General features: G+C 35.6%; 1 long non-coding RNA gene across 4 annotated transcripts in view; it reads right to left on the bottom strand.

Moving 5' to 3' along the window:
• The window catches only part of LOC311437314, a 487,226-nt gene extending 463,526 nt beyond the window's left edge, over positions 1–23,700 (bottom strand). For all 4 annotated transcript variants that reach the window (XR_014693400.1, XR_014693401.1, XR_014693402.1 and 1 more), the window contains exon 1: positions 23,613–23,700. This is a non-coding gene — a long non-coding RNA (uncharacterized lncRNA). The remainder of the gene's footprint in view (positions 1–23,612) is intronic.
• Positions 23,701–24,945: the final 1,245 nt, after the last annotated feature.

The raw sequence follows: 24,945 nt of genomic DNA, 5'->3' as shown, positions 1-24,945 counted from the left end.
TTGAATGCTGATCTCATTTCTGAGACAGATTTATACCATTATTATACCATTACCAACTTCCTAAGAATACATTTTTATTCAAATAAGAACACACCAGACTTTTAGGTGATCTTTTTTACCCTCAATATAACGATATACACTGCACTTTCCAGAAGCATGCCAAGTTTTGTATCAGTAACTTGATACAAGAGATGAGTCTATTCAGATCTGTAACAAGAATTTCAAGGTGAATAAAATATTTCTGGGTAAAATATATCACACCAGAATGGAATCAACTACTATCCTTAAGAGACCAAATGTCACCTGTACCTCAAGCCGGTAAAAAATCCATATAATCATGGATGGCAGATTGGTAAAGTAAGAGAGAAATCTGAGCTAAAATTGAACAGAACAGAGAATGAGAGAAAGAGGAAAAAATCTTTCTTATTTTCTGTGACATTAAAAAAAAAAAAAAACATATTACTTGGATAATGGAAGAAAGTCACTTTTTCCAGTTTAGAATGAGTTAGATGATTTTTTTGCATCCAAATTAGAGCAGGTGACTTTTGAAAGTAGTAAAAGTAAGGTTTAAATTAATGAAAATGTAAGTCACTGAATTACTCAGATTTGGAGTTTAATACAGCTATCTTATAGCTTAAGTAGCCAAGAATAGTATATAAAGTTTCAGCAGTACCAACACCACCAAAATTATCTTCTTGCCATAATAAGAACACCAAAAGCATTATATGCAACTCTGTACTATCAAGATTGCTGATAAATGTAGGAATCTTGAAGTAAAAAAAAAATACAGATTTCCATCCGCTGGGTTCTGCTACACTAAAATCACATATAAGTTTTCTTTTGATTTCAAGAGGCAGATGATCCTCACCTGGTCAGTTCATCAACTGTGGTGTTTAAAGGTTAATATGGCCCCATAAACAACAACAACAAGAATCCTCACCACTGAGTTGTGACAATACAATGAAGGAATCATGCATTAGTATTGCATTTTGCATTGTAAAGATGAACACAAACACTGCCTACTTGGCAGACTAAAATGTTACTATCACTGTTAACTCAAGGACTTCTTAACTAGAAGTCATCGGAATGTGCCCCCCACCCCCCCCCCTTTTTTTTTTTTCTTTAAGTGCTTATATAGAAGATTCTAAATTAAGAAGCAGAAAAATGGAAGAGAAAACCTATATTGTTTTTTTTCAGAAAATGGGAGGACCAAATGCAATTAGGCACATAAGCCTTGGGAAAAAAAGGGGGTGGGGGAGGGGTGGAGTTCTTGAGTCAGCTCTTACCACTAGAAGCAACTGCATTAGAGATAACACAGCATTCTCAGTTTCTGAAAGGTACCATAATGTGAGGGTGTTATTTTTTTTTTTAAATAACCCTTTGGAATACTGTTTCATTGCCTTATTACTAAAGACTGGAATTTTTCTTTTACTTTCAAGCTTTTGATAATTCTTGAACACTCTAAAACTTTGTTTTTCTACTGATAATGTTATATTTTGTGATGGGATCCCATTTTCATCCTACTCCTCCATAGCGTACATAAGTACCACATTTGAAATGGCGTATGGGTACAACTACCTTGCTAAATTAAATAACACTCATAAAAAATCACAGGTGTAGACCCCCTGGGCCTTACTTTGTCATAAAGGTTGTTGGTAGAATCAGTCCAAAACCCTATGAAGCTTTAGGAGAAAATCAGTTAGCATTCTATGTCCTATAGCCAGTATGACCAAGCAGCTATCAGGTTCCCCTTGTTCTGCCAGGTATAGTCCTCAAACTATATGTTTTATATCATTATACTCCCTTGTGTGTCCTCACACTATGCCCCTGGGCATGCCAAATGCAGCTTCAGTGTTGTGCTTCAAATATATAGCTGTCAGCAGGTTTTTTTTTTTTTTTTAATGCATCATGTTCCAGCCACAGAGTAGGCCAGTGTACAGGCCAAAGAGATCAGGAACATAAACACAAAATGGCTTGGGAATGAGGAAGCTTCACCTATGCCTTGGTCAGGCTGACTACATACACAGAAGTAAAAAAGTAATAACAACATTAGCTAAAAAAAGTCATCATGTCTTCCATGCCTACAGACATCCTGGTACAGTTCAAATTGGTTTTGCCATGTCAAGCTACACTGCAGGGAAGATAAATCCCAGCCAGACTCACTACAACTTCACCTTGCGGGCAATTCTGAGAACCCTAAGTGTTCACAGCTCCTAACTCCTTGCATCCAGGCATCTGCTTTCTAGGAAGAATTTATCAATACAACCTTGTCTACCCTACCTGCTCCTATGCCATCTTCTGGGACCAAGGATACAGGGAGGTCACCTTCTGCCCAGCTCCCAACCACCCCTTCCCTTCCAAGTGGAGTCATCTCTATGCCAAGATGTTCTTTGTGCTGGGAGATATGGCAAAAATCAGTAAAAAACTTAGACACAAAGAACATAGAAAGTTATCTCAATATCTTTGAAACGGATGTATGAAACTCTAATTTGGTGATATGTTAGGCTGCAACCATCTCAGGCTCAATTCTCTAGGACTCCTATTTTCCACCATACATTGGAATGCATATTGGAAACACATATTATCATAAAAATTGAAAATTACAGAAAGATCAAGCATTTTGAAGCTAGACTAACTAGATAACATCAAGAACTTCTGAAAGTTTTTCCATTAGCCCCAAATATTCTTTCTATATCCTCTCTGCCTACCAGTAATCAACCCCTTTCTTTAACGTTAGCTGTTCAACTAGGGGGAAGCTAATTAAGGTAGTGGGCTTCAGAAAGCCACAGGTCATTGTTGATAACCAGAGCTTATGGACACTGAGGTAATAAGAGTTTATAATAATGTAAACAAAAAGACACATTATCATCTTTTTTGCCCCTCCTGTTTTCAATGTGGCATCCAGAATTCCTTTAAAATTAGCTGTTTTGTGAATACTATGCAGAGTGCTCTGCATTGAGTTATGAAACAGATTTTGCAAGAACTGTTTATCAGCACGAATAGATCTAACAGAAGAAAATATAAATATTACAGTCACTGAGCAATTATGGAGCAATTATGATGTAATAAGCTACAAAGTGTATACACATGTAAATAAAAGAAACAATTTCTTCATATTTATGAATATTTGTAGTCATTATATATGCCAAAATTGAATAATTCACTTCAAGAATCTTTATTTACTGTTGTAAATTGCTCATACATCTACTTATTTATCACAATTATTCATCATATGAATGAGATTTAAAGATGAATCAGTAATCTAAATGAACAGTTGGAGCAATCTGAGTGCTGCCATGAAAAATAAGAGGGGTTGTAATATTAAGGACAGAGCTTTTCATTACACAAGTATTGTAGATTGATTGCACTCGATTTTAAGAAGGTCAATGTAAATCAAATAATTCATGAAGTCTAAAAGTACAGATCTTTAATTGATCTGTGTTATGTTAAGGACTACCAGCAATAAACTTTTGTTGATAGACAACTGAATGTACATTGCCTCTGTGTAAATTACAGTTCAACACCAAATCTAGAAGTATGATGGACAAAAAGTGAAAAAATAGCTGAACAGTATTTTGCTCTCTGCTGAAATTGTGCAATTCTAGATTTTAAAACTTTTTTTTTTTTTAATTGTATGTATTGGTCTGTAGTCCCTCTTTTTCTACTTCTAATGTTAAGTAGAATTCAGTCTTACCTTGAATGATATTTCCCCTTTTTTGCAACATCCTAATACTGGGAGCTGGTATGTTTCTGTTGTTTTCCATTCCCTAGCTGTGTTTTTCCTTATATTTGTGCAAACCATTGTTTCCTCCTATTCCTAAGCATAAAACCCTGCACTTTTTTTTTTTTAAGTTATATTCTGATCTGTAAAGCCCTTATTCTAATTTTATTAGAGTATTTTATATTCCAACCCTGTACAAGTCTTACAGATCTCAATAGTTTAATATCACTCACATCTGCACCAAATACAGGACATCCATCCTCTCTATTCCATCATCTAGACTATCAATGAAATTACTGAATGGCACTCAATCCACAGCCATCTGCAAAATTTAACAAAAACATCCTTCTCTTTTGATAGCCTCTGTACTACCCTGCATTGTGACAATCTCTTCAAAAACTACAATGAAGAACAGTTCTTAAATAATTGTATCACTGAGCCGACATTCTACTTAAGATTTATAGATGACATCTTTATTATCTGGATTGGAAATTTGGACTCCCTTATTGATTTTCACCACAAATTCAATAATCACCACTCTCCATCAAACTGTCACTGTGACTGCAACACTCATACACTAGCACCACCCTCCCACAGCAACATCAGCAGTGGTAACTTGCAAGTGTGATAAATAGAAAACTGAAGGCCACCACAGCTGAAGACATCAGAAGTAGCCCTCCAGAAGCCTTTATATTGGGTGTGAAGCATAGGCTTCACATACCCAACTGCATAGGAGCATACTCATGGTGTTTACTTTAGCAAGATGACACTTCCCCTCGTCACTGAACATGCACCTTCTATTGTCACTTCCCGTCCTACCCCAGGATATCATGCAGAATGTCATTAAATAATTATAGCTTGTATTACAAGAAATGTCTTGCTCTTCAAACAGCCCTGCAGCCTCACTAAATTTGTTTTGAAAAGGAATTCCTGGTGCTCTCAAGCATGCTAAGTGAATACAGATATTGCTTAAGAATGGATCTACCAACATATCTCTGTCATACCACAATAAATGTTCTCAACAGCAAAACAATTAGTACTCAGTAAATATTACAACCACCCTTCCTGGATGCTCCATCCACATTCTTCATAATTCCATTCTTCATACACCACATTCACAGAATTGTGGAGGTGAAGTTAAGCAACTTCCCCAATACAAGAATAATAGCTTATACAAAATCTGCATAGGACCACAAGCTTCCAGAGAAACATTTACTGTGAAATTCACAGTCCATGATGTCTTTAGTCTTGAGCCCTAAGGAGATACTGCAAAGCTTTTGAAAAAAGCCTGCAACTTAAAATTCATTTGTTATTTTCATATCTAGAAAACTAATTTGTGTTCGATACATTATAATCTTCCTCTCCTCCTACCTTTTCCATTTTGCATGTCATAAACTTCCTGTTGTCTACTTGCTTCAATTATTTATAACTTCTAACCTCTCCCCACTCATTCTGCTCCATATGCACCAGCCACCTTTATTTCAAAAACCCCAAGATCTGAGCAAGTATGCAGTTTTTCCTCAATTTGTGCTGAGTTTTGAAATCATTCCTTCTGTTTCAGACCTAAAAAAGTATGTATGTTTGCCCCAAAGGCTGTTTAATTATTCTATCAACTGGTCTAAAGAGATACTTACTCTACTTTCAAATCTCATCTGCCTGTCCTCCAACCCTCATAGCATTAAAACAACATTTATCTTCAAGTTGGTATCTAGTGTTAACTTCACAAAAAGTGTTTTCCTCTGGTTTACTTTTGAGGCTGCTCTCTGAAACTATTTCAAAGCCTCAGTAAACCCAAAGTATCAGAGATGACATTGAGGATCAATGATTCTCTGCAGATAGTTGGTTTTCACCCCACAGAAGAGAGACATGGCAGGCACCTCTTAGAATCACTTCCCTAGATTCTATCATTTGAAGAGAGATTATTATTTCTGGAGAATGGACACCCTGACATCATTCCTTGCCTGAACTAAATTGTTTTATTCTTGAAACCAAGGATTTTGTTCTGTTTTACTTCTTCTCAATGTTAGTGAATGGCCAGCGTAAGGAAGGTTGCCTTATATGTTACAAACTATGTTCCACCAATTATACTTTGAAGGCCCCTTCCTGAAGCTTTAAACTAAGCTCTGCATCTTTTGAGGCTCACTTATTAAACTTAAGCCTATCCACTTCTCAAATATTCACTAGCTGCAAATACATAGCTTGCGGATGTCAGCAATATCAAAACAGTCCTCTGGATTTTGAGGGTCAGATTCAATTTGTTTCACACAAATAGACTCTTGCTTTCTTTGTAGCCAGCTTTTATAAATTAGTCTTTTGGATTCCCTGTCCAGGGAATGTGTCTGACAGGATTGCACATTATGCAAATTTGCTGCTGAAGCAACAAAAACGTTACTGCATCTTTGGGTTGAGTTTTTAACCTTTGTTCCCTTACATTATTCTCCAGTACTACATCAGAATCTTAATGCAAGATCTATGCACATAAACTCCTATGTTTTCATAAATTAAGCTGGCAAGATATGCTGCACTCCCCAGCCAACAATTTTGAACAGTGTTTTTGTTTTATCTGAGTAGAATATGGGAAAGAGACCTTAAGAGCAATAGATCCCAGATCTTGACTTTCATGCCTGCTACCTTTTCAAACGGTTCCACCTTCTTCCTGATATTCCAAGGTTTTATGGAAAATAGAGTAGAGAAATGCAGAGAAAAAAGCTGATTAACTCATTTTGAGTCAGGGCTATAGCCTACAGTCACAAAGAAGAGACTAGTGCATTAAAGTAAATCACCTCATGGGCATCCAAATCCAACATGGGGGTGTCTTTTTTTTTTTTTTTTTTAATTTTATTAAATAAAAATGAAAAGAAATTTAACTGTGTAGGATGCCTCCTCTGCTTGCCTCTTCTCAAATTGCATCCATACTTCGATTTCCAAGGATGCTTTTATTTCTAAGGTAATGACTTGCAAAAGAGTAAGGTTGCTGGAAGTTCTATCTTCATATTAATTCTTTATGAAACACACTACAAAGATGAAGTGTTTTTTTATGATTATTTTTGTAATCAACATTGAATTAGTATATCCCTATGTAGAATAGCACCATGACCAGTTTCTGAGAGCAATCTTAACAGACTTTTGTTTCATTTGCGCAGTGGAAGTCTATGTACCTTATTTATAATAAGGTACCTTATTTATAATACATAAGACTTATGCTAAACCTTTAGGTCATTTGCAGTTAGACTGCTAAAAATAGTAGACCATTTTGCATGATAACAAGATACTGTTCAAAAATCAGAAGCTGCATGTTGAGAAAATCTTTTGTTAATATATTCAATAGCATATTGAAAATGAGAAGTGTCAAATGTTTCCAAAATGCAAACACAGACTCTGTTCCTTTGGCTATGAACTTTCTTCATGCACATTTCCTCTGAATTTTTCCACACAAACTTTTGGTTTCTTGGTACACATACACATATATTTCAGAAGCCACTTTAAGTGCTGTCCTACAATCTAGGATAGGCAATCTTCTAGCTTAGGCAGCCAGTGAAACATTTAGCCACTTCCTAGTGAGTTAATAAAATAAGGTAATATGCTTCAAACCAAGGTTTTTAAAGTTGTAAGATAGAGTTGAGACAATTTTGTTGAAGGATGGCATGTACTGCCTTCCTGATCCGTACCCTCATGTTTATGTTTCTCTTTGCCACTCTAAGGTATCTCTCAGAAATTCGCTCTTTGCAGTAAATAGTGAATTGCTGCATCAGAGGAAAGACTGTTACCCTGAAACTCACATGATATTAAGTTGCTGTAGTGGACATAGTCTACTTCCTTGTCCCAAGACATGCATTAAAATCCAGTTTCACCAACTTCCCAGAAATGTATACACAACCATTCTGATGAAATCAAAGAGCCCATTACAAGACAACGGCCTTTCTCCCCTAGGCTCAGAGACTTCTACAAAGGCAGCTCTCCAAAGAGTCAGAAGTACATAAAATAACATATCTACTTGGGGGTGAATTTAAACTCAAGTCAAGCACCCGCTGGGGACAGAATGGCTTCAAGGGTATTATGAAACAGTCTTTTTACAGTGGCAGAGGAGATTGAAGAGAGAATTATAAAGCAAAGACCTCCCGACAGAAAAGGAAAGGACAATTCCTTCAAGCTATGTAAAGGAAGAAAGAGCCAGCTGCATAACAAAGATTAATAATGTGGTTCAAAGGGTTTTCTGGTATCTTCGGTCCAACTTTACTGTTTTAGAAGAACCACCTCATCTTCAATCTTTTGCATATTTCTGATGCATATTTGCAGTTTTATGAGAAGAGGTAATAGCAGAGGGAAAAACAAAAAAAAAAAGTGTAGCCTGTAGAAACTGTATTTGGCAACACACTGTGCCAGCGCATGTGGCAGTGCTGGGAAGTAACATGCTCTCAATAGGAGCCTGCAAAGACACCAGGGGCTCAGTGGCTCTCCAGAGCAGTCCAGAAGGCTCATTGGGGAAACATTAAACCACAAGGATGGGCTCCATCTTCACCTCCCTAATCCAATCCTGCTTCTCTTCATGCTGTAGACAAGCCCTTGTGACTAGGCACAACACCAAGAGTGCTGCCACCCACTCATAACAACTTCTGGAAACCCATTATGATCCAGTTTCTCCCAAGAAGTACTCTGCAGAGAAATAAAGCATTCCCCCACAGCTATTGCTGCAGACAGCAGTTTGTGATGCAGGTGCCTGCACAGAAGACAGGTAGAGGCAAGCATGCCGTGCTGTGCAGGCTCTGTGAAGGAGCAGCTAACTCTTTCTGAAGAAACAAGGCCAGGATGGATGGGGCTTTGAGCAACCTGCTCTACTGGAAGGTGTCCCTGCTCAAGGCAGGGGGTTCAAGCTAGATCTTTAAAGTCTCTTCTAATCCAAGCCATTCTACGAAAGAAGCTTATACTAGCTGACAAAGGCAAGGAAGGTGTTTTTACCCCCCTATGAACCTAGCAAAAGATGCAAACAAATGGCATTCTTGTATTCGAGATCTTGATGTTAAATAGTAGCTATCAGCACTGAGCACTCAGATTGCCAGTCTCAGAAGGAAGCACATATTGGTGTCACTTGAAGTGACTACAGATTCATTGGGACAAAAAAGAAAGCATGTGCTGCTGGCAAGGTGTTGGAGCACAAAAAGGCCTATGGGATCATGTTCCTTGCCAGATAACACTCCAACCACTTTACACTTGAGGAACATTTGCATTGTTTTAGAGGATAGCAAGTTTATTAGCACTGGTACAGGTCCATTTTGTGCCAGATTTTTTCTACACCATAGCAATTCCCAGAGCTCTAATTTACTCATGTGCCAAAATAAGGCTACGTATAAGTTTGCCTTGAAACTTATGGTTTAAATCAATTACTTACATATGTAATAGAAATATACCTACATACATGTGTACATACACAGAACTACACAGTCTGTATTTGCCCTCTACCCATGGTGATTAAGGAGTTGAGTAAGGAGTTTCTGCCTCCCCACCATGTTTCACTCAGATATTCTTCACTGCAGTGACTGACACCAGAAACAAGTTATTTTCCTGGACAACATTGAAGTTTCTAAGTGCTTAGGTGAAAAAGCAATAAGTTTGCTGAAAAGGCAACTGCTCATCTTAAGACCACACAATGCCCAGACAGAACTGTGACAGAACCTGAGAAACACAGCTACAGCATCCTATTTTTTCCATGCTTAAGGCACATGCTGTATCTAATATTTTCACCAGCTCTTTGCTTGCTTGTTGATAAGAAACTCGGGTTTCTGCCCTAGAGGCAACCTGAAGATATGCAGTGGATCCCCAGAGAAGGAGATCTTCTCAAGCAGGATCTTAAGAAATTGAAAAGTTAAAGGATTTGTTTCTTACTGTTTTGTTTTTTTTTACTTGTGGTTTTTGTCTTCATTACTTGACTGTAGGGCAGAGTTGCATTCCCCTTTGATAGACGTGCTTATGCAGTACACATGTAAACAGCAATTAAAAGGTAAATTAGATAGACTTGAGAGGTTTTAGATTTCATTGTACATATCTAGCTCAAGGATTTCTAGAAATGCTGCAAGAGAGGCTAGATGGTATGAGATTTTATATAGTAAAGAGCAAAATTTTGTAATATTTATTGAATTGAAATTACAGAGTTGAAATGAATTAAATCACTTACTGGCTTAAATGAAAAGTCTTATTGACATATAACTGAAAAACTTTCCAGACTGTATTGTTTACTCACTGAAGTAGCTGCTTTTCAAACAATGCCTCCTAAACCACCAAAGAAAAGCATTTTTTTTTTTTCCCCTCTAAGTTTCAAATGCCACTTGGGGCTCAGTCTTAGACTTCCTGTACATCTTAGGTACTATTCAGTTTTTCTAGCTGAGCAGTCAGGTGCAGTAAAGAGGCTGACCTGCACATCACCCAGGTTGCAGGGCAGAACAATCAGCTGGCACCATCCAGGAGATTTCAGAACATCTGATGTTCTTAACTGCCAGTGAGGGAATTTCTGAAGAAAGAGCAGAGGCAGCAAGCTCATAATTCCCCCCTGACCTCTTCCTCCTCCTTCTTTCAAAATCCGTTTAGATTCTCAGGCTTTGCAACATGATTGCTGTATTGCAAATCCTGTAGTTTGTAATAAGGAAATATAAGAACTGTTATTGTAGGTCAACCTCTACAACTAAGATGTGTAACAAATTAGATGGTCTCTACTGTGGATGTTTGGGAAACATACAGCACACAAAGTTTACTACTTTAAAGGTTCTCCGCAACAAAAGAGTTGTTTCTTAAAGAACTGATGCACAGAGAAGTTTGGTTTGAAGATGCTAATCGCTGCTGTTTAATATTGAGCTGAAACAAGGATTCAGGTGTAGTGACATCGGTGATTACCTTTGGTAATACAAGGACAAATAAAAGGCTGCTGTAAATGATAAAATGTTTGTTGAAACTATTGATTTCAGAGTTTAAGACAAAAATAAACTGACTCAATTAACTAGCTATGATATGCAGAGGATAAGATCTCACCTGTTCACCCCTGTTTCAACTTAAATTTTAACTAAGAACACCAGTCCTCGAATAAATACAGCTTCAGGCAGGCAGATTAAGACACTAAAATGCCTAACAATGACTGGATTAAATGAAATGCACACAGAAGCAGCGAGGTGGTGAAACACCTACACACCTACAAATGGCAACACCTAAACACCTACAAATGGCAAATGTGTTCCTTATCTCAAATCTGAAGATCAGTTTAACTCTGATGAAGGCAGAAAGATGTACTATTAGATAAACAAGAAACAGATTACTGTGTCTTCCCATAAACTTGATTTATTGCATCTAACAGGTCATTGACAGTCACCAGTGTTCAAAGGAAAAAAACATTCCCTGAATATATTTGGCCAGGTCTACATCACCAACACCACTGTCTTTCTGGGTTATCCTGGGGCTGACTGAAGCCCTGAAGCCAACTCTTCAGAACTCTAGGTGTATGAACACACCAAAAGGAACATCTTCGCTATAGACATCTGTTGTACTGATTACTTCACCTTCTCTTACTGGTTACTTGTTTTAGAACGTTAATACTCATCCAAGCTTCCTTGCTCTCCACAAACTTTTTGGTAATCGTTATGACTAGCATGTTTATCAGCACTATTTTTAGTGTTTAAGAAAACAATTTCATCCCAGCAGCATACTGACAAAATTACATTTCTCTACATCATATAGCTGTTATTTGCATTTAAATTAACTGAAAATATTACTGATGAAATATAGAACAAAATCTTGCTTCTGATAAGCAACTAAGTACAAATGGAGTTAAGCTGCTGCTACCTTGAAGTCGCCACTAACGAAACAGTGCCTCTTCTTGCAAAAAGCCATGACACTTCAGGGACTCATGAAATAATTCAGATTGGGAGCAATGGAGAGCATACAGTCCAACACCAAGCTCAAAGCAGAGCTGGCTCCCTCCTATATCACAACACAGAGAAGCACTGCTCCTAAATTATTTCTTCGAAAAATCTTTGAAATGAAAGATTCTACACCAACAGAAATTACAACTGTAACTGAAAGCCACTTTGAAGCTGACAAGTGTGCAACTGTTTAGAGTTCTCTACTTTTGGTCTGTTTTTGTATTTACTTTGTTTACTTTGGGGGGGGGGGACATCTATCTTTGATTTTGCAATTTCAACATTTAAACATTCTAATTAACTAGGCGTACATTACACTGCAGTAAAATATTAACCAATGTGATTTTCTCACCTAATGGTACCAGAATGTTATTTGCAAGCTATCTGCTAGGCATCCACTGCCCTTGTTAAAAAATAAATATTAAATTATGATTATGTTAAAGAGCTGCAATATTAGCCGATTTGGCATACTTAACATGGGCATAGCAATTACAAATTATTTACAATATAACAGTTCCTTACAGCTGTAGCTTCTGTCATTCCTTTATAAGAACTATGCAATTCTCATGTTGTACAAATCAGATATCTACCTCTAATCAAAACTCATGAATTTTGAATACGTACTGAAAATTAAAACAAGATATAATTCTCCATTTAGTATTTAAATGATTTGTGACATGAAAGTGAGGAAGGATTAAAAATCATGCATTTCACATATGTAACAGATTTCACCCCTCTTGTTCCAGAGCATATTCTGTCTTCTGTTCACGTTGCTTTACTGATCTACTCAGGTTTCTGCATAGGAAGTGGGAAAGGGGGATTTGTATTTGGTGATTATTGCATGGATTCTTTTTTTTTTTTTTTTAATATCATTTTAAAGTGCATGAATTTCTGCCTTAAAGGGTCAAGATAGATATGCAAATCTTTTATATTAACAATGTACCTTTAAGTTAAGAATCTATAAATGCAAAGTCAGACAAATATATTATAAATGTTAGGATAGATTTCACCTGAAGAGCTAGTAAATGTATTAAAGAACTGTGAATGTTCTCCACCCACCCTACCCCTTTTATGGTCATTAAAGCTATACAGAACTCTTCCATATCACAATACTACTACGGAAAAAAAAAAAAAAAGAAAAAATTAAAAAAAATTACTGTCAAAATAGTTTAATTTTATAGAAAGAAAAGATATTCTGATCTGCACACACTAGTAGTAAAAAATTAAGCTCTTTGCATGATTATATCTACAGGGGGCTGCTCTCTTTCTCAAGGGAGTCAAAGATGTTTAGAATCCCAATCCAGTAATAGTTGTGTCAACATTTAGATGTTTCTGAATATTATCCAAATATTGCCAATTTAGACATGTCCAAGTTCACAGGTAACCCAAAACGATAATTCCCCATATACTTTTTATCTTAAAGAAATGTTAAGTCTCAGACCAGTTAATCAAGGAGAAGCCTGAGAAGGGCAGTTTTACCAGTTCACTGTAGCTTCACTAACCAAACACTGGTATGCATCTCCATAGGATCTGAGTGAAAACTATGCTCTCCTCCTCTGACAGCACTGCTTTTACATCTCGTTGTAGCCCTATAATAAGAGTTCATTCAACTAAACAGATACAGTTTTTGAAATCTCTAGACGTCAGAAGTATAGTTCCCTAAGACTGTAAAGCCATACTAATATGTATCCCTATAGAAGGTTTTAGAGGATGTAAGCAGTAGTTTTTAGCACTTTCTTCTGGAGTTTCATTAGAGAATCATAAAATAGAGATAAAATACACTGAAGAATATCCTGCAAATGGCTCTATAAAAGCAAAACAAATCCACCTACACAAATATACAAATAAACTCTGGTACAGATAATATCTATATCTACTATTCATTCTAGTTTTATAACTTCCAGCATTTTTCACTGTAATTCCCTTTTCCAGATAAAGAGCATGGAAAATCTTGTTAAATGAATTAGGAGTTTGCATAATCTAGAAAAGTGCAACTGATCATCCAGAAGGAAACACATTTTTTCCACATAAAAATGTTTCTTGTGTATTCAAACCTGCATTTGTTTTGTACTTTTATTATTCACTAAGTACAAATGGAACATATTCATGTCTCTGCAAGTGAGAGCACTTTGTCCAAGACAAAAACAATCCACTGGGCCATAAAGTAGCTTTTTACTCTTCATTCATCTTTCTAAAGGTATATAATGCCCTGTATAGTTGGGCTTTGTTGGCTCTAGCAAGTGCAGCTGCAGAGATACTCTGTGGGTAGGTTTTCATTAGAGAAGAATTGGTCCTTGCCCTCTATCTTTTAGTTCCATAAATTAGGTCCTGAATCCTCCCTACCAGGTAAAAATTTAAGTCATGGGAACTGCAACTGAATTCATGAATAGCTGCTGATTTTAAAAACCAAATTCAACAGTGAACTCCCCAAATAACGACACATTATATCTGCTGAGCCACAGCATGTTCCATCCATTCAATTACACCTTGAAACTTGGCAGAAACTGAGCGGCAATTCCACTATGAAAGGAGAGTGGATGCTACCAGCATCCTGCCAAGCCACATTGCTATCAGCCTTATATATGGCTTACCCTTAATATAGTTTCTATAAATACAACTAATATATATACACACAAGCAGATAAATGTATGTATACAAATATATGTACATGCATAGAGGTAAATAAAGAGATTAACAATGCCAGTTGAATGCAAGTATGGCAAATTTATGTTGAAAAAGCTTTCCTAATCTAATGTCTTCTAATATTTAGTAATGTGTATTACACTAGCTACTGTAGTTTTAACTGATCAAATAGTGGAAAAAAGTTAATATTCTTTAGAGAACTGGCTTAAGTGTAATAAAACTAAATTTCACTGTTTTTGCTGCTTTTCTTTTTCTTCTGTATATATGGAATTTTTTTTTTTTTTACTGATGATTATCTAAAAGGTACAGCTGTAAGTGAAGTCATTTATACAAATAAATTCATGATATTCTGCCAGAAGCATGGTCATCTAGCTGGAGTTCTTATTATCACTGAACTCTGGCCTAGATTACTACTGGTAAGTAAACAAAGAGGATCATTTTATAAAGCTGTGCTAAAAACAAACTTAACACTCATTTGGGATGAATAAGATAAATCACATATCTAATCAGTAAAAGGAAAGTTCATTCACTTCCTTATGTATTTTTAACGCAGCTCTATTTATCAGGGATAAAACTGAATCATATCTTCTGGAGTCTTAAAAGGAAAAAGGTGTTATTTGTGTGTGCACAATTTAGTAATGGAAATTTTGCATTTAGAAAGTTTCTAACTATTTGGTTCCACTTTTTTTTTTTTTAATTCTGACTTTTCAAGGTTTCTTCTCAAGCACTTAATATGAAACTCCTCCATAGCAGCAACAATTCCAGCTGAACATATTGACATCTAGGACTGGAAAAAACACAAGAAGGTACCAAGATTACTCCTTGACTTGGCTGAAAAGTCTGATAACTAGAAGTATTCTTCCATCAGTAGTTTCTCAGAATGTTACATAAATATTATTCTACACTTGCAAGTATTACAGGATAGTATGAGTATACCAGATATACCACAGTTTCCAAAAGTCAAAATTAACTAAGGTTGTAGAAAGGCCATCAAGCTCAGAACTTTAACAATCTTCTTGGATTCTTCTTACTGATGCATGGACTTCTGATTTTAACCTCAAATAACTACAGTTAAAGAATTTCTGGATAATTAAGTATTTCCTAAAATGATTTGTACATTCAAATGCATAGTGTGGTTCCTTAGCCTACAACCAGAAATGGAGATATTATTATGTACTCTAAATTAATAGTTTTGCTATGAGTGAACTTTGCTACATTCACTTACCTAGCTAGCTATTAAGTAAGGACAATAAAATAATCAGTGGAAGGGCTGATTGGGAATATACTGTTGACAACATGTGAGAACATGAGTATTTTAAAAGGGAAAGAAAAAGTAGAAAACTGCTGATTTTGCAGGCATCGTGCAATTTCCTGTCAGAAATTTCCCCTTAGTTGAACTACAATTAAGGAAAAAACATCAGTTCTGAGATGGATTGCATGATATCGTTACCTGTATTGAACAGAACTGGAGTTGACAAATTAAACCGTCCCTGCCATTTCTGACATACTTTGGCCATGCTATCTATGTCATCATGACTAATACCTAAGTACAGAATTACCTTGCCCAACTTCCCTGAAGTAACAGGATCATCCATTCACTAAGCAACAATGTAAATTGAGAACCTCAGTAATAACCTAATGATTTTGTATGTACACAAAGAAATTCAACCCAAAATTGAAAACAAAACCAGGTTATTCAGTCTCAGGAATATCTTCTGATTGCCTCTTGAAGCCAGTTTATTAGAACACTTTTGTATGTATTGTCAATGTTGTCAACCTTTATGGAAAAGTTAAGCTGCTTTTTCTTTCCCCCCTTCACTACCTTATGCTTTAGTCAGGGCAATATAGTAAAGACTTTCCATGAGCAAAACCAAATGCATTTTTGTGGGATGAAAGGAAAATATTTACCACAAGCAGCTAACTTAACTAGGCAAAATTAAAGGATTTCTTTCTGCTTATGTTAATTCAACCTGCCATAACTCCTTCCTGAATTGTGCATCTTTCAGCAGACTGTAAAATAAAGCAAGAAAGGGACTTGGGGACAGTTTAACAGCATGTGATTCTGATCTGCAGCTTGCACTACTAGCCATGCTCTGCAGACTAATTTTCCAGCTCCATCTGCCCTTTTGCTATGCAGACAACTTTCTTCAGCCATCAGGAAACTGAGCAGAAATACACAAAATAAGTAAATTTTTCTTTCTGTATTTTTTGGCCTTGGTAAAATATTAGAAATAAGACAAATTAATATACCTTTTACTTATGTACATTTTGCTTACTATTGTAGATTGCAGGTAATAACAAAGCAAGTATCAAAGGAATTGTTACACAAAATATTATTTGTATAAGCAGGTTATTTTTTTCATTGTTATATGTGCATATTCTGAAGACAGATATAAGGTAACTTATTTAAATCTGTACTGATCCCTAACATAGCTGTTATAAACCCTGATACACTTAAAATTGAATTCTACTCCACCCACAGAAACTAACATTTAGAGAAACAAAAGACATCTGGAAAATATTTGAATATATCTAAGTAAACTAATCTGCACAGCATCAAGACTTGCCTCTTAATCTTCTATCTCAAGCTCTGTGTTAGCCAATCAATATAGTATCAACTCTAAAAAGAATAATGGACTAACACATGGTAGAACCACGATTCAGAGGTATGCCTGCATCAAAGCCTCACTGAGTCTGAAAGTCAAGAAGAATTCTTTAATAATTCTGATTCAGTAGTAAATGGAAATAGTTGTCTATCAAAGGAAAAGTAAAAAGACTAATGGCTGCAATGTAGGTAAAGAACATAAGAGAAATAAAAAGCAAAAATATACAATTCCTGAAAATGAAGGAAAGCAGAAGCGCATTCTTTCTGTCCATGTTTGGTTATATACATAACAGACAATATATGAACAGAGCCAACTTTCTTAGTTTAACTTTCATAGAAATAAAGTAATCAGATAGCAAAATTAATTTTCAGGAAAAGGCAAGTTAATAGAGTAAAATAACATTTCAGACATATGAACATGAATTGTATTTGGTACAGCTTGCTAAAATTCCTGTTTAGAGTCATTAACAAACTTTCAGAAGTGGTATTTGAACCATTACTAAATTAATGCAAGGTAACATTCAAGAGAAATAAAGAGTAAACAGTCATATATACTTCAGAAAAGTTATAAACCTATCGCTAACCTTGATGCCTGAAGAAAGTACTAAAACATGAGCTATTTTACTCAAACATGAATAAGATCAGAAGAGTGTTGTTTTTGTTTTTGTTTTTTTTTTTTTTCCTCTTATATAGAATAGCACTCTACTATTATGCTCTGGTGTCCATAAGATGCTGAGCACTCAGTGAAATTTCTCCAAGGTCAGGGAATTCGTAACATCTTCCGTATATGGATTCTCTAGTCTCTGGATGAGTTGAATCTTCAGTTTTTATCTTATAAAAGGCACTTTTCATTTACCTAGCTGCCTACTTCCCTGCAGTGCACAGAGATTTAATTATATTCGAGATTTCTATCCCTCTGGTCAATGTCAAATTTGGTTGAAAAGAGGTTATTAATCAGGAAGAACAGACACAGTGTGATTGCAGAAGCCTAATTTCCTTTGAAATTAAGCTAAGAAGTAACTGAAAAAGATTTCTCAAGGACAAATCCAGTCAAATCAATCTGATATTTGACATTGTCTCATATGACATTTTTCTAAGTGAAGGGAAGAAATATAACTAGGTGAAATAAGGTATGCACAGCTGGCTGGAAATCTAGATTCAAACTGTAGCTAGTAACTGTTAGAGGAGCTAGGAAGGCTTTTCAAGTGGGATCCATTACAGTTTTGTTTCTAGTTGAATTCTTTTATATTCCGAATAACAGTTTTGCAGAACAGAACAGGAAGTTGTGAATGTCATCCACCTGAGAAACAGCTTCAGCACTTCCAAGAAGAGTGATAAGAATTCAAAATGAACTTGAAAAAATAATCTATAAGGAAAAGAAAATATAATAAGGTAAATATAGAATGCTGTCCATTAAAAGACAACTCCAAAGCAGAAATATAGAAAAATTATCTGATCATAGATAGTGTGAATAAAAGGCTTACAGATTTCAGTGGATTTCAGCCAATTCAACTCATGAGTGGTTTGCCTCAAAGGGGAAAAAAAAAAAAAAAAAAAAAGAGGTAAGATTAGTTCATGGACATCAAGTTACTCAAGGGACTTATTTCACCCACTCAGCATTATTACAGCCTCAATGGGTTTACTAAGGTTTTCCTACCATACCAAGGTATAAATATACAGAAGTGGAAAAGCAACAAAAACCATGCAGGGTGTTTCTCCCATGCATAGAAAGGTGGTTATAGCAGCTCTAATTTGATTTTGTCTTACCACAGTTTTGTAATAGTAATCTTGAAGAACATTAAGTACACACATTAGGAAAAAGCATTTTTACTGAGAAGTCATTAACCATGGGTGGGTGAATTTAGGATATTTGGACAATGTATATTATTAGAATATAAGAACAATTCCAGGAAAAAAATAACCACAGAATAACAGCATCAGTAGCATGGAGATCTAGCTAGATCTTCCTGTTCCCTTCTGTCTAAGCATTTGTATGACTTTACAATGAGAAAACACTGCAAATATTAAAAAATGTAGGTAACATTTTCTGTAACTATGGTGCATCAGACTTCAACAGATGTTCATTCATCAGGAGAAGCTAGAACTTTTATAGTCACTAACTTGGATAACTCCTATTAAAATCTAACATGTTGAACATTTTGATGTGCAAGTCAGTAGTGCATTGTGCATTCTTCAGTCTAATTTGGTTCTGAGATCTGCATTAGGAATTTTCTTTCTGTTGTGGTCAAAGATGCATGCATTAGCCATGTTAATTATGTCCATCATTGTTAATTATTCATTAATTAACAATGATGGACATTAATTAATTAATGTCCATCATTGTTAATTATTCATTTATCTTGAATATAAAATCATGATATGTAGTATTAAATGGCATTTCCTTTATATCCCTGTCATCTGAGTATGTGAGGCCTTTCAAATCCTGCATAATTATTACAGCTCTCTTGTCATTTTGTATTATTGTTTAATGCCTATTTTCACTGATAAAGGGTTTGTTATTGCATGAAGAATCAAGAGAGGAGCACACAGTAGCCAAAACAGTTTTTTTCCGATTTCCACTTTAGTACCTCTCTCATGCATGTTATTTCCTCTAGATTTCATATGAAATAAACAAAATCCATTGTATTTATGGATATTTAAAGGAATACAGTAGAAAAAAATTAGCTTATGTGTAAAGTATCCTTCCATTTTTCCTATTGAATAGTACTTCAGTTTTATAATTAATGTTCACATTGAAATAATATTAAAATTCCTCAAAGATAATCTTCTATTAGTTTATGTGGATTATTTATCACCATGTTTAACAGTTTCTATCACAGTAAGACACTACATTTCCTCTCCAAAGTTTAGTCAATCAGAGGCAATGTTCTTTAACCATAGCTTAAGTTTTGTATTTGAAAAGGCTTTCTTACTGCTGTCCAAACCAATGTCACTATCCTAGCACAGCAGTGAGCTCCCATCAAAAACCTAATTTAATAAACAGCTTGTTGGGATATGGGTTACATCCCTCTCTAGTAAAACCCAAGCAAGCTTCATTGTATTTCTAAGATAAACCTACTGTGCATCACTTAAGGGCCTCTGCCTTGATATCCAAAGTAAAGGACAAATCAACACTTCTTTATCACTCAGTCTCCTTGATGAGTTTACACAGTAGTAAAGATAAGAGGAAAGTGATTGTTCCTTTAACACTAGTATGTATAGAAGAATTGTATGGATTAGCCTTGTCAACTACAGAAAACAGCAGGAGTTCAGGACCTCAGCAAATCAGCATTGCGAGACTACACAGAAAAACACCGAAGGAAAAAATAAAATAAAATCAAACAGTGTACATAAAAAAGAATTTGTCACTTTGGACTGAATACTAGGCTCCAACTGACATACAAGTAACAGATAAAAGTGAGGTAGTACAACTGAATTGTACATTTATTATTCTGTATATCTTTGACTCTGAAGCATGATTGCTAAGGTTCCTATTTGTGCTTCAGAATAAGAAGTGACTGCTCCAAGTTTCAAGAAAACTCATTCCTTCTCAGAACACAAAACAGTTTGAGGAAAGTGGTTTTGCTTTAATTTTTAAATATCTAGGAATTTGCTAGTAATGTCTGTGATAGAAGTATGAACTTCATGTACCAGAGCTCTTCCCTGATTTTTCTATTTTTAAGAACACTTTAGTATTTCCTTGTTCACGAAAACTGAACTTTGATCCTAGAAGACAAAAGCAAAGCATAGTTACAGCAGTAGTAGATTAAAATAATGGACATAGAGGAGAGAGCAATTGAGTCTCACAGCATTATGGGAAAAATAAAACACACTGACAAAGAAGAGATTAAACCATGGTTATGCAGTTATTTGTCAGATAACACATACTGTCTAGTAAGACACTGATCAGAAGAAAAGGTGTCCCTGTGCTCTGATTTTGCAGCACTTGTGAGACAGAATGGAATTGCTTACTGGGGAGTACATTTTAAACAAAATAAGTAAATCAGTACAAAACACCGAAGAGTGAGCCAGAAACCTTAACAAAAATTAGGTTTTATAGAGGCACCCTGCACAGTGGTTTTCCATTATGCATCAATCTTAAATCAAAAGACCCATTTATACAGATAAGATTGCTGTTCTGAGCCCACAAAATCCACTTAGTCAGTAGTGTCCCTCATGAGTCTATCTTGAGCTCTGCTCCTCACTGAGATATACTACCTTTTATTTAAATGGAGTGAGAGTCTCATGAAAAGTATTTCCTGTGGGGTATTTTTTTTTTTTTTTAAACCATGCTCAATCCCAGATTTGATGTTTACACTATTTTTTTCAGGAGTAATGTAATTATAGAGAAAGACATCAAAAATGTCTTTTTGATTAGAGAGCAATTATATTTCCAATCTATGTTTATAGCACATTCTTTATATTGCTCTATATCACCTCAGGCAGAGCTCCTTTCTGTACAGCTGTAGGACATTGGTAACAAAGATAAAAATGATGTATTATTGCTGCCAGAGATTTGAATTTTCCTCCAAATTTATGTACACCAATGAATAAAAAGAAAAAGGTCTGCTTTTACTTAAGCACATTTGCAGCCAATTTGTTACTTATGTATTAGTTACATAATTTTATTGAGTGGATTGCAGCATTTGTCTCTGTCCTTCCAACCCTAACATAAGTAGTAGCAGTATCAATCAGCTTGAAAATAAGAAATGTTCCAAGTGCATTGCCAATCATTTTATTCCCTTTTTCTACTCAAAGTCTAATAACGAGAAAACAGAGGAACACACTGACTATAACATTACTTGTTGTGTTTCTAAGTTCTTATGAAGCTCATCACTAATTAAAGAAGGGCAAGGGAAGAAAAATCTGTTTTCCTGGTATCAGTCACATTAGAGATGGTATAGTAAAACAGTCCAGTAAATAGTATGTTACACCAGTATTCTCTTTTAGTTCAAATTACATTGCAAATGTGAGTGGAAAGCCATGTTCAGTCAAGGAAAATATTTAACACAGTTTGCTAGCTAGAATCAGACAAAAACCCTCCTACTGTTATCTCATTTTGAATGCAGGAGAATGTAAGATACAACCTTAAAGTACTGTTCTACCTTCAAGAAGAGGTTGGTGAAATTGTTGTGTATTTACTGACTGATTCATAATCAACTGAAAGAATCAGTTATTTATGAACAGGCAGGTAAGGGGTACTAAAATATTTTATTCTTATTTTTCTTGTGTTATACATCAGCTCCTATTGTAAAACCATTTTGTTCTTTTTGTGGAGTGATCCTAACAAGTTTTAGTACTGATTTTCCACAAGTTAAAAAACTTAAAGGTGGATGTAGATAGAAACTGTAAAGATACTGTTGGTATTTTTCACCTAGCTCATTAAGATGTTTGACACCTTAGGTAAGATAACATATGGAACAGAGAAAAATGCAGGCCAATTAAATCTTCAGGTTAAAAAGTTCAAATAAGTCTTGCAAAGCATTGTTTTTGAGTAGAGAGAGGCTGCAGAAATGAAAGTTCATGGCAGAGATTTTCTCATCCATATCAGGACAACTTTATTAAAAGTCTGATTGGTTACAATTCAAAATGCAGTGGAAGTTGTATCCACTTAGGAGAAAGACTATGCCTCCACAATGCAAATTTTTAAATTATGGAATGTAACTGGAGGATAAAGTAATACATATTAGCAGTGCACTTTGTTTTAAAATTCATCATTATGCACAGAGCCTGGAAAGACTTTTGTTTCCAGGGACAAATGATAATTCAACAATATCAGTTACTAACGCTCTCCACTTTGCAAGTTAGAGACATAAATGCCTCTTGATACATGGAATGGTAGTCTTCAGAGATACCCATGTAAATTTTAATTGGACTGTACCATTAATATGTGTATACAGAGATGAGCAAAGGACTGTCTGTACCCTCATCATTTGGGAAGCTTTACACATTTATCACTTATAGACAGAGCACAACAGACCTGCTTTATTAATGAGGTGTTGCACAGCTGCTGATTTTTATTCATTCTCTGATAGCCATTCACCTCAAAGAGGAAGCCAAAATCTTGGTAAATAACCTACATCCACGGAAGGGGCTGAGATGGGCAGAGAAGACTTATTTCTGTTGAAACCATTTCAGTAAAGCTGTAATTACCACTAAACACTAATGCAGTCAGGGTCCAGTTGCTATGCAACCAAGAGGAAGTTATAGTTACCTGCTGCAAAAAAAAAAAAAAAAAAAAATTAAAAAAAATCAAGAGAACAACAGGCAACTGACTGACAGGAGATAGGTCCTTACTTTATCAAACGAAGGAATGACCCTTTCACTATCTGTTATGTTATGCCAGACATGTTTACTTTATCGTTTTTAAGAACTTGCATGAATACCTTGGCCTGCAATACTTAGCAGCCCCACCAGCCCAGCACAGGGTGCTTTGCCCTCCCAGGTGTAAATGTGGGCCTGCAGTAACCAAACAGCAGCACCCAAGCTATTCTTATGACAGCCAACCTCTATTCTGAAGCTTTAAGCTTTTGTTTTCTGACTCCATCGTCCCAAATCTCACCCTAAACAACATTTAGGAGTTGATCCACTAATTATGTTTCTTTTCTGCCTTACTATTCTCATGATGAAAATAAGCAAAAACCCTCATCTACCAGTTCACAATAGAAGTTCAGAACAGATAAACCACACTTCTGTTAGCACAGACCACGTTTTTCCACCAAAGCTTCATAAGCAAAAAACTTACATTCTTTTGTGCAGTACAGCTTCTGCAGTAATTCCTGGATACAGTCTTAAAAAAAGCAGCTGCTAGACAAGAAGGGAGGGAGAAAGGAAAACCTTCTATTTCCTCAAGCTCCCTTTATACTGTCCGTTAATGAGCTCATTACTACTAGGTGGGCTTGGCTGATCCCTAGAAGGGCTCAGCTGTGCCCATAATGTCCTGCACAGGTTGGGACAAATGCTTGCAAACCCTAGCAAGGCTGTAGCTTTCTGAGCTGGAATCTTGATTCCTCAAACGCTGTCACTGCCAGGCTGCTGGCACAAATGCACTACAGTGCAAATGTATCACCAGCACAGACACACCTGTCAGCTGCTCTTGAGAATTCATTTATAAGTTACTGAAAGTTTTGTCGTTTGTTGTATTATTTCAGTTTCCTCCTGCAAACTAAAAAGCAGCAGCTTACTACAGAGTAAGCAGCAAAACCATCTTTGTAATTTTCAAGTTTTTCACACATGCATCTATCAAAAATGAAGTTAAAAATAAAAGTGCGTAATGATTGCCAAGTTTCTAACACTAAATGAGGTAGAAAAAGTAATTTCACAATAGAAAGGACCAGTATTGATGTGAAACTGGATTTTTTTTTTTAAACCCTAACTCTTAATGACTATGTTCAGCTACATCTGGTAGAAACCTTCACTTAGCTGAATAAGAAAAATCAGAGAAAGAAAAAAACACTTCAATCTGTATTTCAGGTATCCCTGATTCGTGTGAATTTATTGAATGTGTTTTTTCCCTCTGAAATAAAACAGAATATATATATTAAAAAACAAAATATGCAAGCATTCAAAAATACAAACCAGCATATTTTTTTTCTCAGCAAGAATTGGCTTCAGTAGAAATGTGAGACTGTGTCTAGGCAGAATACATATTAAAATTTAATTTGGAATTTGGCGAATACTGAATGTTTTAAAAAGAGATATAAGATTTAAAACAGAATTATTGGACCTCAAGAGCTTCTGGATTACATATTTAATATGACTTCTACCTTGGTAAGTCTTTGAAGAATAAAGGTCCTTTTATCTGTTATTGAAAAATGCCATCAATTACAATCCATCTCATGATGGAAAAATGTCCACTGCACTTAGAAGTAGTCAGATGACACAGTATTTTTTCATTGTGCTTGGAGTCACTGTGAGACTGTTAAGCATTTACTTAAATCTCATGAGCCCCGTGTTACTTACCTGTGCAGTTAGGATAATGGTTCAAATATCTAGAGGATTTATAACTTCTCCGGGGAAAAAAAAAAAAAAAAAAAAAGTATATTTTGAATAAATAACAGCTAAATAGTTTACCGTGT

The sequence above is a fragment of the Aythya ferina genome (genome assembly GCF_964211825.1).
Source record: "Aythya ferina genome assembly, chromosome: 5".
Classification (NCBI taxonomy): Eukaryota; Metazoa; Chordata; class Aves; order Anseriformes; family Anatidae; genus Aythya; species Aythya ferina.
This window is presented reverse-complemented; position numbering and strand designations above follow the sequence as displayed.